This window comes from Oryctolagus cuniculus (genome assembly GCF_964237555.1).
Source record: "Oryctolagus cuniculus chromosome 16 unlocalized genomic scaffold, mOryCun1.1 SUPER_16_unloc_1, whole genome shotgun sequence".
Classification (NCBI taxonomy): Eukaryota; Metazoa; Chordata; class Mammalia; order Lagomorpha; family Leporidae; genus Oryctolagus; species Oryctolagus cuniculus.
In genome coordinates this window covers 2,628,344-2,651,738 of record NW_027208201.1, presented here as the reverse complement: position 1 = coordinate 2,651,738, position 23,395 = coordinate 2,628,344, and the positions used below count along the sequence as shown (strand labels likewise).

General features: G+C 39.5%; 2 pseudogenes; both read right to left on the bottom strand.

Annotated features, from left to right (window-relative positions):
* Positions 1–362: 362 nt before the first annotated feature.
* On the bottom strand, positions 363–20,636 carry LOC127488281 (vomeronasal type-2 receptor 116-like; annotated as a pseudogene).
* A 32-nt stretch (positions 20,637–20,668) lies between these two features.
* Positions 20,669–23,395, bottom strand: part of LOC138847792 (vomeronasal type-2 receptor 116-like) — a 28,232-nt pseudogene continuing 25,505 nt past the window's right edge.

Genomic DNA, 23,395 nt, shown 5'->3' with positions numbered 1-23,395 from the left:
ATCCCATGTGGGTGCCAGTTCATATCCTGGCTGTCCCACTTGGAATACTACTACCCGTTAATGATCCACAAAAAAGCAGTAGAAGATGGCATAAGATGCTGACACTCAAATGGACAACTGAAATAATCTTGGTTTGGCAAGAACCAGCACTGGGCCACAGCAGATATCTTCAGCGTCTATCACGAGATGGAAGGTTTTTCCCACTCTCCCTTTCTTTTCTATGAGTTGGTGCTTCAGAACAAATACATTTTAAGAGAAGCATAAAACGTTCATGGTTACACTGTGTAGTTTTTTTTATAACATCACAATGCAAAATCGGTTTTGTAAATCTTAGTTTCTAACCATTGAAAACTGCGAGAGACTTAAGAGCTATTCTTCAGAACATCTGTTTCCTTGGAAACTATTCTATCCCTTAATCCTTTCAAAGCATTCTTCTCAGGTCTGAAGAGAATAATGTAGCACTTGGGAATAAAGATGCAGCCCAGGAGCCCTGCACTGGAGGCCAAGATGGAGAAGACCTCCACAGCCACCATGACCTTCCCCTTGGTGCTGTGGTAGACAGGCAGGAAGGTCACCCACACACTGAAGAACACCAGCATGCTGAATGTCAGGAACTTGGCTTCATTGAAGGTGTCAGGCAGATTCCTAGCTAGGAAAGCCACAGTGAAGCTCACCAGGGCCAAGGAGCCCAGGAAGCCCAGGACACAGTAGAAGGCAGTGACTGAGCCCTTGTTGCACACCAGGATGATGAGGCCATGCTCAGAGTGTGCATCTGTGTCAATAAAGGGAGGAGAAGTCCCAAGCCAGATGGCACAGAGAGCCAGTTGGATCAGGGAGCAGATGGGAATAATGGAATTAGGTACCCCTGATATCAGCCAGTGTCTCATTCTTCTCCCTGGGGCAGTGACTTTGAAGGCCAGAAGCACAGTGATAGTTTTGGCCAGGATGGTGGAAACAGCTGCTGTGAATGCCACTCCAAACATGGTCTGCTGGAGGACACAGGTGGTTGTGTTGGGATGACCAATGAACAGTAAGGAGCAGAGGAAGCAGAAGGTGAGGGCAATGAGCAGGATATAGCTGAGACAACAATTGTTGGCCTTGACTATGGGAGTGTCTCGGTGCTTCACAAAATACCAAGAAAAACAACTGTGAGCATAGAGAAGCACAGAGCTGTGCAGTCCAGGGTCATCCCCAGGGGATCTTCAAAAGACAGAAAGGTCACTTTTTTGTGGAAGCACTGGTCTCGCTCTGTGTTGACATACTGAAGATCTGGACAGTTCACACATTGTTCCATATCTGGTGAGAAATGTAATAAACATCATCCCAAGTTCAGTTATTCTTGATTCACAAGTACCTTCTAGAATACCCAATGTAGTTAGTTTAGGGAAATAGTCCTTATTTGATGTGAAAGACAGCATATAAAATGACATATAAAATTATTGGCAATTATTTATGTCCATCTTCCTCATGTTAGCCAGAGTTAATACTTCATCTTCCTAAGTACCTTACATAATGATGAGTACATTCTCATTTTCTCCTAACAAAGCCATAAGGGTTACTCTCTGAACCTATTCATGGTGCTTTAAAAACATACCTTAACCTGTGTTATTTTAACACCACAAATTCCTTCTTCATTGTTTCTTCGGATAGGGAACTGATGATCAAGATGCCAGAGGGTTCCATGTGTGGTGAGGGCTACTCTGCCCTTATACAGGGCACATTTTGTTGCATGCTCACTTTGAACAAGAGCAATCAGCAGCCTTTGATTTTTGCATTTTTGTATTTTTCATACATTCACCTTTAGGAATATAGGAGTTCTTTTCCCTATACCCACCCTCCCACTCCCACTCCCATCACACCTCCTTCTTCCTCTTCCTCTACCATCTACTTCTTCATTATGGTTCATTTTTAGTTTGATTTCAAATACAGAGGACCAACTCCATGTTAAGCATAGATTTCAACAGTTGGTATCCACACACAGAGACCACATATAGAGCAAGGTTTACAAACAAAATTTGCAGTCGATTCTGATAGTACAACTCATTAGGGACAGAGGTCCTACATGGGGACTAAGTACACAGTGACCTCTGTTGTTACTTTAATGATTAACATGTTTATGTATGCATGATGTCAGTGATCACCTGAGGCTCTTGCCATGATCTGCCAAGGCTATGGGAGCCTTTTGTGACCAGAGACTCCATCGGTATTTGGACAGGGCCATACGCAAAGTGGTTGCTCTCTCCTCTCTTCAGAGAAGAGTACATCCCTTTTTGATGACCTTTTCTTTCAACAGAGGTCTCACAGAGATCCTCCATGTAGTCTATTTTTTACTGCAGAGTCATGGCTTTCCATGCCTGAAATGAGCCCTTCTTTTAATGGTGCTATTCCCTCTGTACTCTCATGGCCTATTCAACCACCCAATGGTTGCAGTCTTTGTTTTAGTGAGTATTCATTTATTAATAATTTACATGAAAGTCAGAGTTTCCGAAGGAGGAGGAGAAGCAGAATGGAGAGAGAGAGAGAAAGAAGGAGAGGAGGACAGGGAGAAAGAGACAGGGAGAAAGGGAAAGAGGTAAAAAGAGGAGGGGAATGATCTTCCCCCAGTGATTCACACCCCAAAAGACATTAATAGCTGGACCTCATCTGTTTTGAAGCCAGTAACTGGGAGCTTCTTCTGGGCTTCCTGTATTGGTGTGAGCTCTGAAACTTGGGCCATCTTCAGCTGCTTTCCCAAGCATCAGGAGAGAGCTGTATTGGAAGTGAAGCAGCTGGGACTGAAACTGCTGACCAACTGGGATGCTACCATCCCAGCCAGAGGCTTAACCTACTATACCACAGCACCGGCCCCAGGTTCCCACTCTTAAAATCATGGACTGGGAGATATACTTTGTGAATTTGGGTTGCACAGAAATCACCTAGCGATCTCACTAAAACATATCTCTTTAAGGTAGAATCTGGATTATGTTATGATAGGGGAAAGCACTGATTGACAAACCACCATTAGAAGGCAAATGGTCAGGTTCTAGAGAAACACAGAACAGCTGTACACTTGATACCAGCTGGATTGGCTTTCACCCTTGAATGTTTTCATCAAAGAACACACTAGGATGCTGCCTGTAATCAGAGTCAGTCTGTAGACCAGCTTGAAACTTACTCCATATTTCCACTTTCCTGTCTTTTTATCCTTGAACATGAATTTTCTCTCCAGCTCTATCTGTACCCTCCTATTTTCAAAATATTGCTCCATTGATGGCTGATGTCTCAACTTGCAGATTTCTTCCAATATTTAGTTAGTCTTACCTTTGTATATTTCATACTTTTGAGACATTACAAGTGCCATCTTTTGTAGCTTTGGTTTCCAGAATTGGTAAGGAAAATTAACTCCTTTGTACAATTTTGTATACCAGCACTACTTAATTCAATTATCAATTCACTGATTTCATTACACCATCCCACTATCACTTTAAATGATGCCACTTTTATATCTTCCTTTTTAGAAAGTTGAATGTAATTCTTTTTTTGAAAATATGCATGGAGCCGAACTTCCTGTGTAATTTTCTGTAGAAGTTGCGTTCTTTCATCAACTTTGTATCCAATCTTCAGCTGTAATTTCCATGTTTTGTAGCATTCTGAAATACTCTTTAGGATTGAAAGCTAATCCTTCTTTTTGTCATGTTTGAGTGGTTTTGTTCTTTGTTTACAATTCATAGATCACTTAGATTTTATTAACTATTTTTCTTCAGTTATGCTAATTAATATTACAATTTTCATGTGCTATAAACTGAATTAGATTTTATGAAACTCTTTGGGCATGATGTAGCCTATTTAAAAAATACTGTTAGTTTTAAATTGTTTGAGATTTCAAATGTATGAATTTATTTCAACAACAGTGTCTTACAATTGCATTTTGCTGAAATATCTGGCAGTATTTGATCCATCAACTTGAGATGTTCCCATAGAAGAACAGAATTTTTCCATTTTTCCTGTTCTCCATAGGAGTTGAGAAAGGAGTTCATCTGAAAATTGTTTATCATAACTCAAGTATTGGGAATTATTTTAATAACTGTGAGGATATTTGGATTTTTCAAATATTGCTCAACAAATTTCATAATATTTCTATCTGAGAATATCTGAATTTCTTCTATATTTTTCAATGTATCAAAATTAAATGATTAATAAGCTCTAATATTAGTATTTTTACATCTAAATAGACCCCTTCAGTATTCTCTGTGTATACACACACACACACACACACAGATAGAGTAATCTTCTTGTTCACACTGTTCCATCTTGCTGAGGTTCATAAATCTTGTTTATGATCACCAACTTTAAATTCTTCCAATTTTTACTTACTTCAATTTCCTTATAATGTCCACATTTTATCTTCAAGGGCTTGTGCTGAATTTGCAGTCATTGACCTACCTTGGCATGCATACTTATTTTTTTAAAGACAGAGTTACAGAGGGAGGTAGAGACAGAGTGAGGTCTTCCATCTACTGGTTCACTCCCCAGATGGCTGCAGCAGCCAGAGCTGTGCTGATCTGAAGACAGCTTCAGAGTCTCTCATGTGTATGCATTGGCCCAAGGACTTGGGCCATCTTCTACTGCTATCCCAGGCCACAGCAGAGAACTGGATCAGAAGATGAGCAGTTGGGACTAGAACCGGCGCCCATATGGGGTGCTGGTGCTTCAGGCCAGGGCTTAAACCCTCTGTGCCACAGTGCCAGGTCCACTATGCATACTTATTACCGTGTATGTCAGCTTGAGTTCTTTTGATATGAATTTTATAAATGTGTGTACATATGTAAGCATAAGAAGGTTCTTGAAGATTTATATTTTGAGCAGCAATGACTTTTGTCAAAGGCTAAGATTAGCCCCATTTATGATATTTGATGAGTATTATCCCCAGCATGATATACTCTATGATTTCTAAGATAGTTTTTCATATAACACACAGTTTGTTTAGAGTTGTGCTTTCTCACTCCAAGCATGGTGCACTTGAATTTGGTGAAAGTATTTTTACCTATACATGCACAAGGAACTCAGATATGAGTTTTCCTATACTGAATTAGCACATACACCACACTACTCCCATGGACCGTACTCTGTTGCCAGAACCTTTCATTATCAACAATAAGTTTCAAAAAATTAGAATGATACTAAATATATGGTATAAATAACTACTCATACAACAGAAGCAAAAACTGGAAAATCTTTATGATACATGTGATAGCATAGTTCTGATTCATGCAATAAATCTTAGAAATGCCACACTGTTTTATGGGGTGAATATTCTCCAATCTTGGTTTCTATTCATTTTTTACCATATGTATATCAGCCTGAACTCCAACATGGTCAGCATTCCAGAGACATTCAGTCTTTTGTATGCTTTCATAAATAATACAGAGTGTATTGTGGAAAGTTTTATCCTTTTGTGGATTATTATTGATTATAAGGATTAATTGCTACCTGAGGGGGGGGGAAGACTGTTCTCAGCAGTCATATTCCACATACTTTCTTTCCATGGTAAGTTGATAATTTAAGAAACAGGTGGCAACTTCTCCAAGAGGCAGGCACTGACTTACCTGTCTGATTGGAAATCTCATTCCCAGGACAAGGTGTGCAATCAAAACAACAGGCAGGCTTTCCCTCCAGAGGGGTTTTCCTGAATCCAGGGCTGCAACTCACACTGCATACCGAGTGTGGAATCTGAGCGAAAGTCAGATGAGTGTTGATCGTAATTCAGACTATTACATAAGTTCCAAGTAGAGGGTTTTCAAGTCCTGCAAACTTGTTCACTGAAACTGTAAACATCTGTTTCTGACACAATGACAACATTCTATTTGATTTTCTTAAATAGATTCAAAAGACTTGCACGAACAAATGTGTGTACTGTCCATCCTCGGACAGTAAAAACATAAGAAAGTATTTGGATTGGAAGTGGAGTGGTTTAATGTCTCTAATAAGCCATACTGCACATACTCCCTTAGCAGTTGGGGGGTAACAATGTGTCATGTGAAACTTATGATCAGTCCTACTTACCTCTGTAATTCCTGTGGCCCACTCTATCAAATTCTCAGAGAGAGACAACTGTTCACTCTGTGAAACGTATGGGGAAAACCGTCCTACTTTAACCTTACGTCCAAAACCATATGGAAAATTCCAAAAGTTGAGAATGTCATATTCAGCTTCCAAATTTCTCTTCTGATTCAAATTTACTAGGTCACCAGCTGGATTGGTAAATTGGAGATTCTTCAGAAATGGGTGCAACTGAAAAAATGCATCATATTCTCATGAAGACTGCCCAAGTAATAACACATGAAACCCAGGTTAGAGAAAACCTCTCTTTGTCTGTAATCACAAATAAACAATAGAACCTGTTTAGGACCACCCAATGAATTGAAGTAAAAAAAAAAAAAAAAACCTGATGAGAACTACATCAAGGTAAGTATGATTTCACTCATTTTTCTACAAAAACAAGGGGAATCAAAAATATCTAGTTGTGAGTTTCAGACCATTTCCCTTTTTTTTTTTTTTTGACAGGCAGAGTGGACAGTGAGAGAGAGAGAGACAGAGAGAAAGGTCTTCCTTTGCTGTTGGTTCACCATCCAATGGCCGCCGTGGCTGGCACGCTGCTGCTGGTGCACTGCGCTGATCTGAAGGCAGGAGCCAGGTACTTGTCCTGGTCTCCCATGGGGTGCAGGGCCCAAGCACTTGTGCCATCCTCCACTGCACTCCCTGGCCACAGCAGAGAGCTGGTCTGGAAGAAGGGCAACCGGGACAGAATCTGGTGCCCTGACCGGGACTAGAACCTGGTGTGCCGGCACCACAAGGTGGAAGATTAGCCTACTGAGCTGCAGCGCTGGCCAGATTCAGACCATTTCCAATAGTACATTCCAAACTGCCAATACTCATTTTCTCAGTGTACCTAGGAGAACTACCTGTAATAAAGTTACTAGAATAAAGAACTGTGCAAATTATATGAGATTCCTTATGTTCATTGTAGATGAACATCCTCAGTGACATTTGAACCTGAAAATAATTACTGTACTGCTGAAGTTGAAAATGGAATAACACAGTCTAGGTATTTCACATGTCAAAATTAAATTGACAAAATTGGAGAGTATTTTTAAGTCACAGCATTGATGCTTATCCAAATTACCTGCCCACTTTTCATTGGAGCCCTTTTGCTAATGACAAATTACAGGCAGAGGCTCAATTTTTATCTTGTGTTTTGCAGAAAGGTTCCCAAGCTACTTGGATTGAACACCTGCAGAAGCTCTTAAGGGGATCACTTCAGGAGTACATGTCAACAATGGAAATCAAGTTACCTGCCAGGGAGAAAATGCCACCTTTGCCCCATTGTTCACTGGCTGCATTTCTACCTCTTGTAGAAGCATCTCATGTACACTGTGGGCCACAGCATACACAGCATTGTACGTGTTGTAACTCCCATCACTCATGGTCATATCAAAATGATGCGGAGGCAAGGATTCCAAGGAAGCATTCAGTGGACAGTTCTGCAAAGTTTTACAGGATGTCCCAGTAACTGAGCAATTAAAAGCCAGCGACCAGAATCTGGAGAGGTAAGAGTCTTCTGGGTACTTGGAAGGGTTAGCTGTCCGAAGAAAGTTTTTGAAACCAGAGATCTCAGCATGGTGGTCTGAAAAAATGAGGGTCCCATGGAATGAGTGGAACAGGAAAGGTTCCTCAGAACTGGCAAAATCCCATTGTGAAGTGGTGACCCAGACTTTCCACATCATTAACTCCCTCCATGAATGAAAGCTGGTGCCTATGAGTGACTCAGTGACACAGAAAAAATCACCACATTTGCTGATGATTTTAGGATCTGTATATGAAACGTACTTTGGAATGAAGAAAGTGCCTCTTCAGTGGCTGGGATCAATTCCACAAAGTCTACACAGATGCCATTCTTCTGCAACTCTACTTTCAAATCAGTCATAAACTTAATACCTTTTGGGAGGTCTGAGATGGCCAAACCCACCCAGGTCCACCCAAAGTGGAGCATCAAGGAGACCATGCCACGGGCCAGAGAAGTGTCTTTGGGGGCCATCTGATAGAGGGAAGGAAACTGACCACTGTCACTCAGAAGAGGTTCAAAAGGCCCAAGAGTCAGCTAAGGGAAAAGGCAAGAAATCTGTGTAAGGTTATTGTCATAGTGTAAAATATTATTCCTGAAAAAATTTAAGCAGATAATGGAAATGTCAGATTTTAGAATATTTCATTTTTCTCATCTCCCACTACATGAGATCTTCCTAGTTCATGAATCATTAGACTCACAGGTTGAGAAAAACATTTCTCCTTTTCACTCACCCACACCGCTGCTTCAGAAGAAATGTAGCTAATCCACAAAATCTCTGTGTGCATTCTCTTTAGATCACATACTGTGTCAAATGTATAAGGTCTCCGTCACTTTAATTTTTGGTTCTAAGGAAGGCACCTAAGGTGATGTACTTTATTCCCCTTTTTCACTACACACTCACCTGTGGAATTTTGTAGAGTTCCAGCAGGGTCCCCATTTGGACAGCAGTGCTGCTTTCTGATATTACAGCAACAGACTTGCTCTGTTTCCTACATGTGTGATTAGGAATGTGCTTTTCCAGTCCTGCAAGCCAGATGAAGGGGTTCTCCATCACAGTTATATGACTGTGCATGACATTATGGAGACCAAATCCCAAGGTCATGTTGGGTAAAAGATGGAGGTTTTTGTTGATCTCCTCAATAGCGAAAACCAAGGCCAGAGCATACTGGTAGTTTTTGGACTGAAACCTGCATGAAAGGCACAAGGATCTTTAAGGGAAAAGCCTCCAATCCAGATTATCTTCAATTCTGTGATTACTGTGACAGATGGATTGGTCATGGCCAAAAATTCATATGTTCTAATCCGTATGTGTAGATTTGCTGAGTACAGAGTGTGAACTGTTGTATTTGTAGGACACATGTCCTCACCAGAACCAAAGCTGCTACCAACTTTTACTGGTTTCCAAGCCTAAATGATTCTGAAAAATAAGATCTGCTTTTATATCATAATGTCTTGGGTATGTTATCCCATGGTTGTCCATGCAGACAAAGAACGTGATCTTATTTTTGGATGCAAACCTCATCAATTTAAATCATCTCTGGCAACAGCTACCTCTTCTAAGTGTTTGTATTTGATATCTAAAGTAAATGCTACAACAGGTTCTGGAATGCCCTCTCTAAAGTTCATGCACACCTAGGAGTACACTCCAGTTGTCAAAGAAAGCATGACAAGGAAACGCATATCATCTTTAGCACTGCTTCTAAATGTTTCCTACATCCACAAACTACAATGATTCTTCATCTTACCATATCATTAAGTGCTTCTTGAAATAGCAGTCATACAATCATAAGGCTGCAGGTTGTAAATGGAAAAGATAGTAACTCAATTGAAGGCTATGTGTTCAAAAAGAGGGATGATGTCACAGTACTGAGAATGATAGATGGGAGTCTGTAATTAATCCTGAAAAATCTCTTTCCCATCATACTTACCCATCAATAAGCATCACAAGCCAAGAAAATAAAATCGAATTCAGAGCTTGAAAGAAGGGAAATAGTGAAAAGGGAGGAGCACTTTAGAGAAGCTGGAAATACTCCCTGGGTGAACATGAATCACTGGGCTACAAGGCACCTGATGCTTTACAATTAAGCCAGTCATGCATTTAGAACACTAAACATATGTTAAAGTAAATCATTATGAGTAGTATCAGTATTTACTCCAAACCGGCCTTCTTCACTCACGTTTTCCTACAATATTGAATATAAATAGCCTTCCATGTGAAGGAAATGATGAATTTCTACTTTTCATTATGAGTGATATCAGTATTTACTCCAAACAGGCCTTCTTCACTCAACTTTTCCTACAATATTGAATATAAATAGCCTTCAATGCAAAGAAAGTGATGCATTTCTACTTTCTAGGATCTGACATTTCACAAAGAATGTAAATGACGAGCCCCTTGTATTTATTTCTGATGTCTTGTGTGTTAATTCCTCATGAATAGACTATGTCATGTACACTGCTTGTTAAGGGTCACTGTGTGCTCCAGAGGAAGTGACAGTTTTTCAGTTCTTGGTCCTTGCTGTAACATAATATGGATATATGTATGCATATTATATATGTATTCTCTCTATATATCTATACATAGGTATACTATAACCATGCACACAGTAGCTATATATATAGTGTTTTATGTATATATAATTTGCATACATATTTGCTATCCAAATATGTCATTCATACTTTGTAGCATGAGGAAATTTGAAAATCATTGCTATGAATCAAATAAAATTCGGTTTTGTATTTCATATATCTGTATCTCTCCTCATTACTATGACACTTCCATTATTCCGCATCCTCTCATTTCTTTCTCCAGCTACTGCCTTATACCAAAATGTCTAGACGACTCTTTGACACACTGGAATTTGTAAGAGTTTATCTCTTTTATGCTGTGTTCTTTATCTCTAAAAACAGTTTTTCAGTAACTGTTGTATATTCTAAAGTTAGTGAATCTAACATTGGAGGGTATAGCACATAAATCTATTGACAGTTCAGTATTTCTTGTTTTTCCAAGTATCATCAACACAGATATTTTCCCTGGATTTATTAAGATTTGATTATGATCTTCAGTTTGCATGCCATACATCTTGGAGGAACTTGGGCTCTATTCATAGCCTCTTTTCCTACTACTGGAAAGTCACTATTTCCTGGTCTCCATCATTAAGGGTACACTTAAATGATGTGCTGCATGCATAACCAGGGGGAATACTACTACTAATGAATGAATAGTTCATGAATTGGACCCCATGTACACATATTAAGTTGGTAAATTTATAAAAATCAATGTGAAGTGAGTAATATTGCTACACCAAGCTAGTATACATTAGATTTTTTCAGCAGAGATATTTGGACAAATGCCTAAAATACTTCATCAGTTGCATCACCTTGGTGGCAACAACTATACTTCTCAAATCCATTGGCTTTAATGATACTGAAATGATCTATGTCCTAATACCTACCTTCTACCAAAGTTCTATGCAGCTGCAACCTACTTCCTGTAGCCTTACAGTAGAAAACAATTAGAAATTTGTCACCCTCATAAACAGGTTTGAAGAAAACAATTCCACTGTCCTACAGATACTATATTCTGCATGCATGAAATTTATATATGCTATATATGTATATGAAATATTTATATTTAGTTACAAATAAACGATCTTCAAGAGGGGCAAAAACAGAATAATCCCCCTTAAGAAATCTATTTTTCCCAGAAAAGGCAGAATCAGGGAAACACTGTAAATGTAGTAGATTACTACCATTGAAATTCTTATGGGTATATTTATCAGTAAAATATAATTATTATATTTGTGCAAAGCTGTTGCCCTGAGATTACTTTTACATAGAAAAAAATTTTGAATCTTTTCTCCTTTACAACTATAGAAGAAATGAAGTGTTCTCATGGCCCCAAATCTAGTATGTAGCAGAAAAGAGTGTGAGCACATGTGGAAGAGCTCATGTAATTCAGTTCATTCATTTCAGTGCATGGGTTCTGCAAGAATCTACTACTGAGGCACAATAGGCCCCTGAGCTCTTGAAAGTGGACAGGGAAGGATAGGAGGATACTGACCAGATTCTGGTTCCCCCTCTGATGAGACAACATTTCCCTGAGCCATCCACGGTGCCAGGCAGAAAGAAATGTCTTCCTCATGCCCCAAATCAATTACCAGCAGTTTTTAGGAGGGACAGAAGATGGACATGGCAGGGATACAGAACATATTTGCCTATCCATTTGCAGACCCAATAACAAGTAGCTAATATGTAAATAAATGGAAAATGGTTATGGCAAGGAGAACTTACCAGCTGAATCTGTGATATTTGATGAAACTTCTCTCGATTCTGGGAACATCATATGTGTAAATGTGCAAAAAAGCAGCGATCTCAATATCTCCATCCTTGTAAAAACTCTGTTCCATCTGGGAATAGCAGTCGTGACCATCCTGACATGTCACAAGGAGATACAGCTGCAGAAAGAGCAAGAGAAAAATCAAAGAAAACATCTGTGAAAAACCCTATGAGACAAGAGCACTGGAATATGCAGGGTCATGCAGGTGGATACATAGTGTGTGTGTGTGTGTGTGTGTGTGTTTGTGTCTGTGTGTGTGTGTGTGTGATTGCTTGAAACAAGTCACTTTAATACTGCTCCATCTGACCTCTTTCCACCAGCTGTCCACTCATCCATGGGGGAATCTGATACTTTTCTGCCCTGAGGCTCTGTAGTTCAGGTCTTCTGCCCTGGTGAAAAACACAAGTAGAAAAACATGTTTGTGAATCATCCTCTTCACCCCAGGTGCCAGGATTTCCTCCAAGTCCATGGATACAAAGACTCAAGGGACAGACTCCTGCTAGTTACATTTGGTCCAAGGGCTTTGTCAATAAACCACTCCATGAACTTTTGACAATTATGTACCGAGATTGCATCAGAGGGCATGAAGGGAGGCATCAGGTGAGGCTTTCAGTAAGTTTTCAGACCAGAAATCTCCAGTATCACACACTACAATGACTCAAAGTGCAACAGGGCAGCCTCCCTCAACCAGTGTTCTGGGCAGCCACACATCACTTTGATAGCACATGGACCCCAAACCAATCCTGTTTACAAAGATACCCACTAGGACATGTGGTTTTCAATCACTGTGAAACCAGTAATCAGCCTGAATTCAGATATGTCCATTCTGCATCTCTAATCACTTCATCTTTAGTTGTAAAACATAAAAAACTTCCACATTGCTGTTAACCATGGTAATCCCATGATGATCTGCTTTTGCACCTACAACCTTGGTTGGTGCTCACATGAGAACCTGGGACTATTTGAGTACTTATACCTTTTTTACTCTAAGCAGACAATACCAGCTGGAAGTCACCTCTTTATCCCACCACCACAAGCACCAAGGGCAGGATGATGCCTGCAGTCAGCTACACTTCTTGAATGCAAGTGACTTTCAGGATGCTTATGTAGGACACCATCAGGGCAGCTATGTACCATTCAACCTTTGCCAAACCACAGACTGCACAACACGAAAGTGAACAAAATGGATACCATGTCCTTTGGCAATAATGAGGATCAACACTGACTAATCATTTGTGCTTGAATACCTGTGTGAGGTATTGCCAATAGAATAAATCTAATAAGGGGGTAAGAAAGGGCATATATGCGAATTCTATTTTTCCACTCAAAAGTTTTTTAAACTCAAATTACTGTAAAAGTGGTGCCTAATATTTTAAGTAAAACACATCTTTCATTGCTTAGCCACTTCTCTGATGCCATTAGGGAGATTTTGATTAGGGGTACATGCAAAGTGAGATGCAGTATAGGAACAAAATACACAACAGAATTCAGTGACTTGCCTAAAATTGAAAATATAATTTCTTGATGAGTTAAACTTATTACTGGTACATTGATGAAGCTTGTTGTCTATTCAGTTAAACAAGAAAAATAAATCTAAATCAGAGAGCAAGCATCCACTGTTCTCTCTAATGTGTAGGAATTAAAAATAGAGTCAATCTTAATGCACTCCATTCACTGAAAAAAAAAAAAATTGGGAATGGAGAGGATGAACACCATGCAATGAGGAGGCTTCAGAAAATTCATGGAAAATGTGTGTTATGAAACAGTTATGGACGATTTTTTTTAAAAAATTAGCCCCCAGATGTATTCAATATTTTTTGCTTAAGTGTTTCTTTCATATTTAACATTTTCATCTTCTATATCCTTAATGCTGCATTTGACATTTTTTATAGTTTGTGATGAATGCTTCAATTCTAGAACTTCAGACTTAATTCAGGGAAATATATATTCTAATTGCATAAACTTATATGGAATCTGAAATCATACATTTATGTCAAATTGAACTTTAGCAAAAACATCATAAAAGTTGATAATATTTTTTCTATTTGAGACTTTTTATAATTTATATTGAAGTCCAATATCATGTAGGTTATTGCAAAGCAATTTCCAAAAAAAATACGTGGACATTTGAGTGGGCAGGTACAGAGTTCTCTGTACAGGGAACACACACATGAACTTACACTCATTCTACATTGAGAACACTGTCTCCAATGGACTATCCTGGACTATCTTCTCAGGCTCAATACACTTCAAATGAAAAGTAGAAATTGCTATAAGTACATGGTAACATTAATGTCATAGCAAGCAGTAAAGGAAACTAAGAAAATTCACAATGCAGAGGTGAGCTGGCATGTCATCACTCACTGTATCAATTCTCAGTAACTCCAAATTAGCTATGCTGGTATGTAAAGTCTACAACACTGCGTTTTTAACCATTCTGAATTATGTCCCAGCCAAAAATCCCCAATTCCTCCAACTTCCAGCCATACTTAATCTGATGCAGCTCCTCTGAATATAACAGAACATGACACTTTGCTAGTTTTGCCATTTCTGGTAATCCATCAGGAATCTGTTTCTACCATAATCCATCTAACCTAGGAATAATACTGCTGATTACTGAAGAGAGACCAAGATGGCTGAATGAGAAGGACACACTATTATAATCTAGGAGGAGATATAAAAGTAAAAGTGGAAGAAATATATTCTCCTGGGATAGTTAGAGAGAAAACCACAGTGGGAATTCTATGGAAGGAAGAAGAATGCTGTGGATCAGTGTGGAAGTTGCAGACATGCAGTATGTTCAAGGACACAACAGACAATCCCAGCAGCCAAGAACCAGAGAAAGCAACAGTGTTGGAGAGGGAGGGGTGATCAGACTGCAGTGCCTGAGCCACTGGTTATATAATTGGAGGGAGAAATTTCAAGAGTCAACCACCTGAGAGAAAATTGGAGAATATGGCTACATTTCCTTCCAGATACATGTTTCCAACATACAAATTAAAAAAAAAAAAAACAGAAGGGACAGTACAAATATCATTGAAACTGCATAGAGGAATTGAACAGACATTCCTGCACAAATAGAAGAGCCAAAGGCCTTACCAAGGGTGCTAAACATTAGTAAACTTGGAATACTATTCAAAATCACACTGAGATATCACCTCACATCTGCTCAATTGCCTAGAATAACTTTTGTTTTGAAGATTTTGTTTGAATGGAAGATTGAGAGAGTGAATGTGAGTGATACAGTCAGAAAGAGAGAGAGAAAATATCTTCCATCCCATGGTTCACTCTCCAAATGATCACAACAGCTGGAGCTGAGCTGATCCAAAGACAGGAGCCAGGGGCTTCTTCAGGTCTTCCAAATAGCTGCAAAGGACCAAAGACTTGGGCCAACTTCCACAGCTTTCCCTGGCCAGGAAAGGGACTTGGATCCTTAGGGATCTTTGGTAAATGTCTCCAACCATGATTATTATCAACTCCAAACTTAGAACTACTAGAGAATGAATGTTTTGTGCAAATATGGGGAGGTTGAAATACTGCTCTGTAGCATGATTATAGTTGGTGAGGTCTTTGGGTGGTAATAGCAATTTTTTATGGCTTACCTAGTTGCTTTCTTGCAATTTTCAATATGAGACTGCACGGAGAGTTTGTTACATCTCTCTAACAGGTGAAGACAGTGAGAAGAGGAAAGGAAAACTATCTTTAGTGGAGGCAGGAAACGTGTCCTGGACAAACACCAACCTTATGTATATTGATCCTGGTCTTACCAGCCTCAGCAATTCTGAAAAATAAATTTCTGTTCTTAGGTCAAAAAGTCATGGTATGTTATGACTAACAAAACAAGTAAATTGGGATGAACACTAGTTACTCTCATTTGTGGCAACAGACGGCTCTCCCAAGTCCTTGGATTTTGTATTTGTAGCAAATGCCAGAACAAGCTCTGGAATGTTCTATCTAAATTACATGTTCCACAAGGAAGAGAAACTGATTTTCAAAGGAAAGCAAAATGAATTAAATACAAATCAGTCTTGCTGAATTTTGCACATGTGCCATCATGGACCAAAAATGGTTATATATATTAGCACATCATTAAATGACTCCTCGAACAGCATCATCATGAACATGAATTTGTGCAAGGTCTTGGGAAAGAATAACTCATCTGAGGGCTATGTGGCTAGCAGAGGCAGGATATCTAAGTGTGGAGAATGGTGGAGTACAAGGCTTGGCATTTATAACTGTTAAGCCTCCTCCTTTTCAAAACTGGGCATCAGCTCCCACCCCAGATCAGGAAACTAATTCAGATTCAAAGCCTGAATGAAGGAGAATCTTAAATGCAGAACATTTAGAAGATGTCAGAATCACTGGGGGGACTTCAAGTACTGTAGATCAAAAGGCACTGCACCTAGTGAAGCTGAATGGCTGCCATCTAGTTTTCTATGGAAATCTGAAAAGTATATTCATATAAATAATGACTATTGGTAGCAGTTCTAACTCCAAATAGGTCTTATTCTCTGAATCTTAACTCCAGACGTGCATGCAGATTGACTTGCAGGTCAAGAAACACATCATGCATTTCTACAGCCACTGACACAAAACTTCCCCAAGGTTAGAACACAGGTGCCCTTTGTGTTTCAAGTGTCCTGAGTATTCAGTCATGATGAACAGTCGATTTCATGTTGACAGCTTATACACCCTCATATGTTCTGACCAGAAGAGGTATCTTTCAATTGTTGGGCATAGGATTTTATATGTTTCCAACATGACAAATTGTAAACTTGACTTTTCAAGTATCTCTTTATTATCTATGTTGCTTTCAGGGTGAGATAAGTGGAAAATTGCCATTCTAAGCAAAAATATATTTTCTGATCTGTATTTAGTCTTTCTCTTCTCTTCTTTGTCATTCTTCCAGTTTTCCTCTAATTGCTCTCTGTCCCTTTCATTTCCTCCTCCTCTTCTTCTCAATAAAGCTGCATATGATGAGTGCCAAAGAGGCTTTATGGGAGTTTGCAAGTGGATACGCTATATCATTCCATCCTTTATCTCTTCAAACAGGTCATCAGTGGTAAGAAGAGATTCTGACACTGGGAAATCTAACAGTTGGGGATTTAGTGGCTCAAGCAGTTATTATAAATTTAATATTCTTTTATTCTGCTGTCATCAACAAACGTATATTTTTCCTTCACGTGTCTAATGAGATTACTTTATAAGGTGCTTCTTGCATGACCTTTCACTTGCGATTTACCTGTGTCCTTATCACAATCTTTTCCTCCACTTAGGAACCATGAGAGGCTGGTACCGTGGTTCAATAGGCTAATCTTCTGCCTTGCAGTGCCGGCACACCGGGTTCTAGTCCTGGTCTGGGTGCCGGATTATGTCCCGGTTGCCCCTCTTCCAGTCCTACTCTCTGCTTTGCCCAGGAGTGCAGTGGAGGATGGCCCAAGTGCTTGGCCCCTGCACCCCCATGGGAGACCAGGAGAAGCACCTGGCTCCTGGCTTTGGATCAGCTTGATACGCCGGCTGCAGCATGCTGGCTGCAGAGGCTATTAGAGGCTAAAACAATGGCAAAAGGAAGATCTTTCTCTCTGTTTATCTCTCTCTCACGGTCCACTCTGCCCGTGAAAAAATTAAAAAAAAAAAAAGAACCATGAGAGTTTCTCCTGGTCATGGAATAATCCCATGTTGAGTGATTTCATTTTCATCTCATGTCTCAGAGTTTATCTGGGATTCCCACATTAAGTTGCCCCAGATGCATAGTGAAATACACATAAATCTTTTCCTTTTAGGATGGTTCTTAGCCTTTGTCTATTGTTTTGTCTGCAAAAACATTCAACTGTTTGCAATCCATTTCTTTCTTCCTGGGGTTTTCTCATCTAGCAAATTTAGGGAAATAATCCAAATCATACTCTTTGAAAGACCTTGATTTGTGTTAAATGAAGAAGGGAAATCTAAAAACACAAGGAAGTAGAATTGGGCAGAGTCTCCTACTTACCACAGGATTCCTGCCTCTGTCTTCTGATGAGAAAACTGTGTGCACAGAGCTGAGGCTCCAGACTTTGGCTGAAGATCAATTTGGGGGCATTCATTGTGGCAGATGTGTGGATCTCTGCAAATTTCAGGTGTCGCTCTTGAGGAGCTGACCTGAGAGGTTCCACAAGAAGGAGCCCTTAAAACCATCCCCTACCCCTTCAGGTGCATTTACTGCAGTCTTGCAGGCAAGGTCAAATCCATACTCTGCCTCAGGCACCCTCTAGTGCCTGAGGGTGGTATTGACCCTGACTGAAAGGAAGGGAGACATGGGCATAAGAGCAGTAGACAGCTCCAAATCAAGACTGGGTCAACTGAAACATCCAAGTATAATGGAAAGGATCTCCATGGGAACATCAGATGGCTGTGCAGAAATAAACATGCATGTGTACAGGAAGTCTGAAAGACTATTTAGATAGGAGCTGCCTGTGAGCAATGGGCTTGTAGTTGGTTTCCTTTTCTCTTTATAAACACTTAGATTCATTTGCATAAGGATACTACTGAACAATAAATGATAACTGGCCAATTTCACATTGAATTTAAAAATGAATGCCCATGTGTTTCCTTCTTAATGAAATAAACAAGCCTATAATAAAACAGACAACTCATGCAAAGTAAGTCAGCATAGAATATACTATTCAGATAATACATAAACATATGATCTAACTATGATTGATAGAAATTATAATCAGATATATTATTGGCACATTAACTCAGGACTTAGTTTTTGCATGCAAAAATGTAGAATTTCAGTGCCAGTGATCTTGGCTTTACAAACACACATACATACACAACAAAATTGTTTTGAAACTCAAGGACTCAGATACCAAATGACTTGGATATTAGAACACACACATGCTAATGGCTATTCATACACAACTGAGTATGACTCAGGAAGTGTTGCTATGTTCTGAGACAGCCACATAAAGTTATGATACCTCCCACCCAAGTGCTTCTCAGGCTATAGCTGCTGAAGACACTGTTGGAGGGTTTGGGGAGAAAGAAGTAATTGTATGAGGAACTGATGACTCTGCTGGAGATGATGGGGACATTTAATTTAAGATGCCTCAGTTAGGGAAAAGGCTCTCAAAAGGTAGTTGGAATCTGCATGATTTGGTGCTTCACCACTTATCTTTGAGAATAATGGAAATTGGAGCTGGGCAGTGGTGCAGTATGTTAAGTTTCCACCTTGAGTGCACACACTTTACAATTTCTGCTGGAGAGCACTTGGGAAAAAGGTACCCTAATCCACAGTTGGTGGGAATGTCAAATGATGCAGCACTGTGGAATACAGTACAGAAATGTCTGTGAAAGAAAATAGATCTGCCATATGACCCAGTCAACTGACTCCTAGGAATTTACCCAAATGAAATGAAATCAGCATGAAAAGGGGTCATCTGTACCCCCATGTTCATTGAAGCTCAATTCAAAATAGCTAAGTATGGAATCAACCCAGATACCCATCAACTGATGACTGGATAAAGAAACCATGGTTTATACTCTAAGAATATTGATCAGCAGTAAAAAAAAGGAATACTGTCTTTTGCAATAACATTGATACAACTGGAAACCATGATACTTAGAGAAATAAGCCAGTATCAGAAAAGACATGTACTATATGCGTTCTCCTATCTGTCATAACAAGTTCCTAAAAAGTATTGTATTGGAGTGAAATTGACAACTGGGGATCCATGATTGTTTATAGCCTTTGTCTCTATTTTTGAGGGATACTGTTGGTTTCTTCCTACCATTGTAGAACACTTTACATATGGTAGGGTTAATCTCATGGGTACAAAGTAAACTAGAAAAGGGTTCTTTGCAAAAACAAAGAATGGGAATAGGAGAGGGAGGGGAAGAAGCATAAGATTGTTGACAGGAGGGAGGATTAGGTGGGAAGTATCACTACATTCCTAATCTGTATATATGAAATTCATGAAACTTGTATACCTGAACTAAAATTTGAAATATAAACACATTGAGTAACTTACAAACAACAAAAAAAATTTTAAGGCAGAAGTTACAACAAAATACAAGTAATTCATGAACAATAGGAATAGGATACAATGGACATTTCTGCACAGTTAAATATATGACCAGAGGGCATTACAAAGGATCCTAATCAGCAATAAGTATGGAGAAACTATTCTACACCAGAAGGAGCCTCCACCTCACATCCACTACATTGGTACAGAGAAAAATTTTCCAAGTGATGTAGATAACACAGGGAATTTGGAATCTTTAAATGTGCTAGAAAGTAACAGCACATATGGTATGGAAGGCAGTTGTCATTTCCTTAGCAAATTCAACACAAAATTAATTTATGACCAAAACATTCCACACCTGAGAGTACACTCAAAAATTAGAAAATATGCAAAAATCTCTTCCATATCAGTGCTTGTATCCAAACAGCCAAAATTGGAAATGGCACACAAATCAGTCTACAGTTAATTGGAGACACAAAACTCAAAAAAATTACAGAAAGGGTTTATCAGTTTGTCATGAAAAATGTAGATGCTTGCAATAATGTGGATGCCCCTTGAAAACACCATGCAAAATGAAAGGTCACCTAAATCCACAGAGTCCAATATTTAATTTGTACACAACATTCAGTACCATGAAATCCACAGTAACATAAACAGATTGGTAGTTGTGCAAAATCAGTTTTTCCATCTTAGCTTCTAACCATTAAAACTGAGATTGCCTTAAGAGTTACAACTGAGAACATCTGTTTCCTTGGAAGCTATCCTATCCCTTAATCCTTTCAAAGCATTCTTCTCAGGTCTAAAAAGAATAATGTAGCACTTGGGGACAAAGATGCAGCCCAGGAACCCTGCACCAGAGGCCAAGATGGAGAAACCTCCATGGCCACCATGACCTTCCCCTTGGTGCTGTAGTAGACAGGCAGGAAGGTCACCCAGACACTGCAAAACACCAGCATGCTGAACATCAGGAACTTGGCTTCATTGAAGGTGTCAGGCAGATTCGTAGCTAGGAAAGCCACAGTGAAGCTCAGCAGGGCCAAGGAGCCCAGGTAGCCCAGGACACAGTAGAAAGCAGTGACTCAGCCCTTCTTGCACACCAGGATGGTGTGGCCATGCTCAGAGTGTGCATCTGTGTCAATAAAAGGAGGAGAAGTCCCAAGCCAGATGGCACAGAGAGCCAATTGGATCAGAGAGCAGATGGGAATAATGAAGTTAGGTACCCCTGATATCAGCCAGTGTCTCATCCTTCTCCCTGGGGCAGTGACTTTGAAGGCCAGAAGCACAGTGATAATTTTGGCCAGGATGGTGGAAACAGCCATGGTAAACTGTTGGGAGCCACTGTGCTGGTTTCCCTGTAGAGGCCTTTGTTTAGAGTAATCTTCAACTGTGTTCCCTTAAGGATTCACTAGAAAATTCCACTTGTACAGCTCACTGATAGGGTTAGCGTTTGGCCATCTGGGTGCTCTCTTTCTTGCACCTTGATAAGCACGTCTGGTAGCTGTAAGACCTCGCTGTAACTCCCTTTGTCAAATTGATACTGATTCCTTTGAAATTATTTTTTGTACTAGCTTGTAAGATGACCCCTGCTTACCCTCAAATGTTAAAATCCTTGCCTTGTACTATATAAGCTACCTCCTTCTCCAATAAAGTGAGACCTTGATCAGTATATTGTCTTGGTCTCCCTTCTCATATCTGGTTTGTCTCTCCATTCAGGTCTGCCCTCCTCGTGTCCTAGTTGATTACCCTGTGTGCCAGGGCAAGTGGCGCCCAACATGGGGCTCGCGGAATGGGAATTGAGCTGAAGGTCACTGGAAGAGCTGGCCATTTCATTTAGGTCACCGCCTTGTCTCATAACCGCCACCATGGACAATTGTCTGTGATACAGTCCCGAAGAAGGCGAGGGAAGACCTGCATGGTGGCCACTGTGTCCTGACCCATCCATGACACAGGCCACAAAGGTAAAAAGAGCGACACAATTATGGGACAAACACTCACTAAGCAAGAAATGTTTGTAGAAGGGCTAAAAGCCTCACTCAAGGCACGAGGAGCAAGGGTTTAAAAAGGTGAGCCATAGAACAGTTCATTAATGCTATAGGAATAGTCAGTCCTTGGTTCGCAGAAGGAGTCGTGAATGAACAACATTGGGATTTGCTTGGAAAAGATTTAAATGTGCATTTAAAGAAGCAAAGCAAGCTGTGACAAAGGCTGTGAAAGCTTTATTGCAGATGTAGAGAATAGGGTTAAAGAAACAAACTGTAGAGCGATTTATCAGTGCTGTTGAAAAAATTAGTCCTTGGTTAGCTGAAGAGGGTGTTGTGGATAAGAAACACTGGGAGTAAAAAATATAGATCAGCGTACACTGGACAGCCCTCACCCTGCATTTAAATATTTCATTTGAAGTAAATGTTACCTGTTGTGAAGTTAATATTACTATGTGAAAAGAGGAATTGTGGTGACAAAGTGTCCAGACTACCCATTCTGTTTTTGTATTATGTATTAACTCTATCCCTATTATCGATAGGAATGCTTGGACAGATTATGCTTGGTTTGCTTCACAAAAAAATGTAAATCAAAATATGCCACAAATAGTTAAGATTCCACAAACCTGCAAAAATATAACAATTACAGATAATAAGAGGCTAATTCCCCCTCAGATATGTTTCAATTTATCCTTAAAACACATTGAATATTATTGTGTTTGGTTGCTGAATGTATACTTGTATGAGAAATTTGTATTGTATTCTTTTTTTTTTTACTCTTTTTCTTTAATTTTTTTTTAACTTTTATTTAATGCATATAATTTTCCAAAGTACGACTTATGGATTACAATGGCTTCCCCCCCATACCGTCCCTCCCACCCACAACCCTCCCCTTTCCCACTCCCTCTCCCCTTCCATTCACATCAAGATTCATTTTCGATTATCTTAATATACAGAAGATCAGCTTAGTATACATTAAGTATGGATTTCAACAGTTTGCTCCCACACAGAAACATAAAGTGAAAAATAATAGATGATTTTTTTTAAATGATGATGAAATCAGAGCAGACCTATTGTCATGTTTAATCCCAGTGAGAGTCAAGTTGGGAATTGATAATTTCTTTTTTTTTTTTTTACAGAGGATCAGTTTAGTATGCATTAAGTAAGGATTTCAACAGTTTGCACCCCCATAGAAACACAAAGTGAAATATATTGCTTGAGTACTCGTTATAGCATTAAATCTCGATGTACAGCACATTAAGGATAGAGATCCTACATGAGGAGTAAGTGCACAGTGACTCCTGTTGTTGACTTTACCAATTGACACTCCTGTCTATGGCATCAGTAATCTCCCTATGCTCCAGTCATGAGTTTCCAAGGCTATGGAAGCCCTCTGAGTTCTCCGATTCTTATCTTGTTTAGACAAGGTAATAGTCAAAGTGGAGGTTCTCTCCTCCCTTCAGAGAAA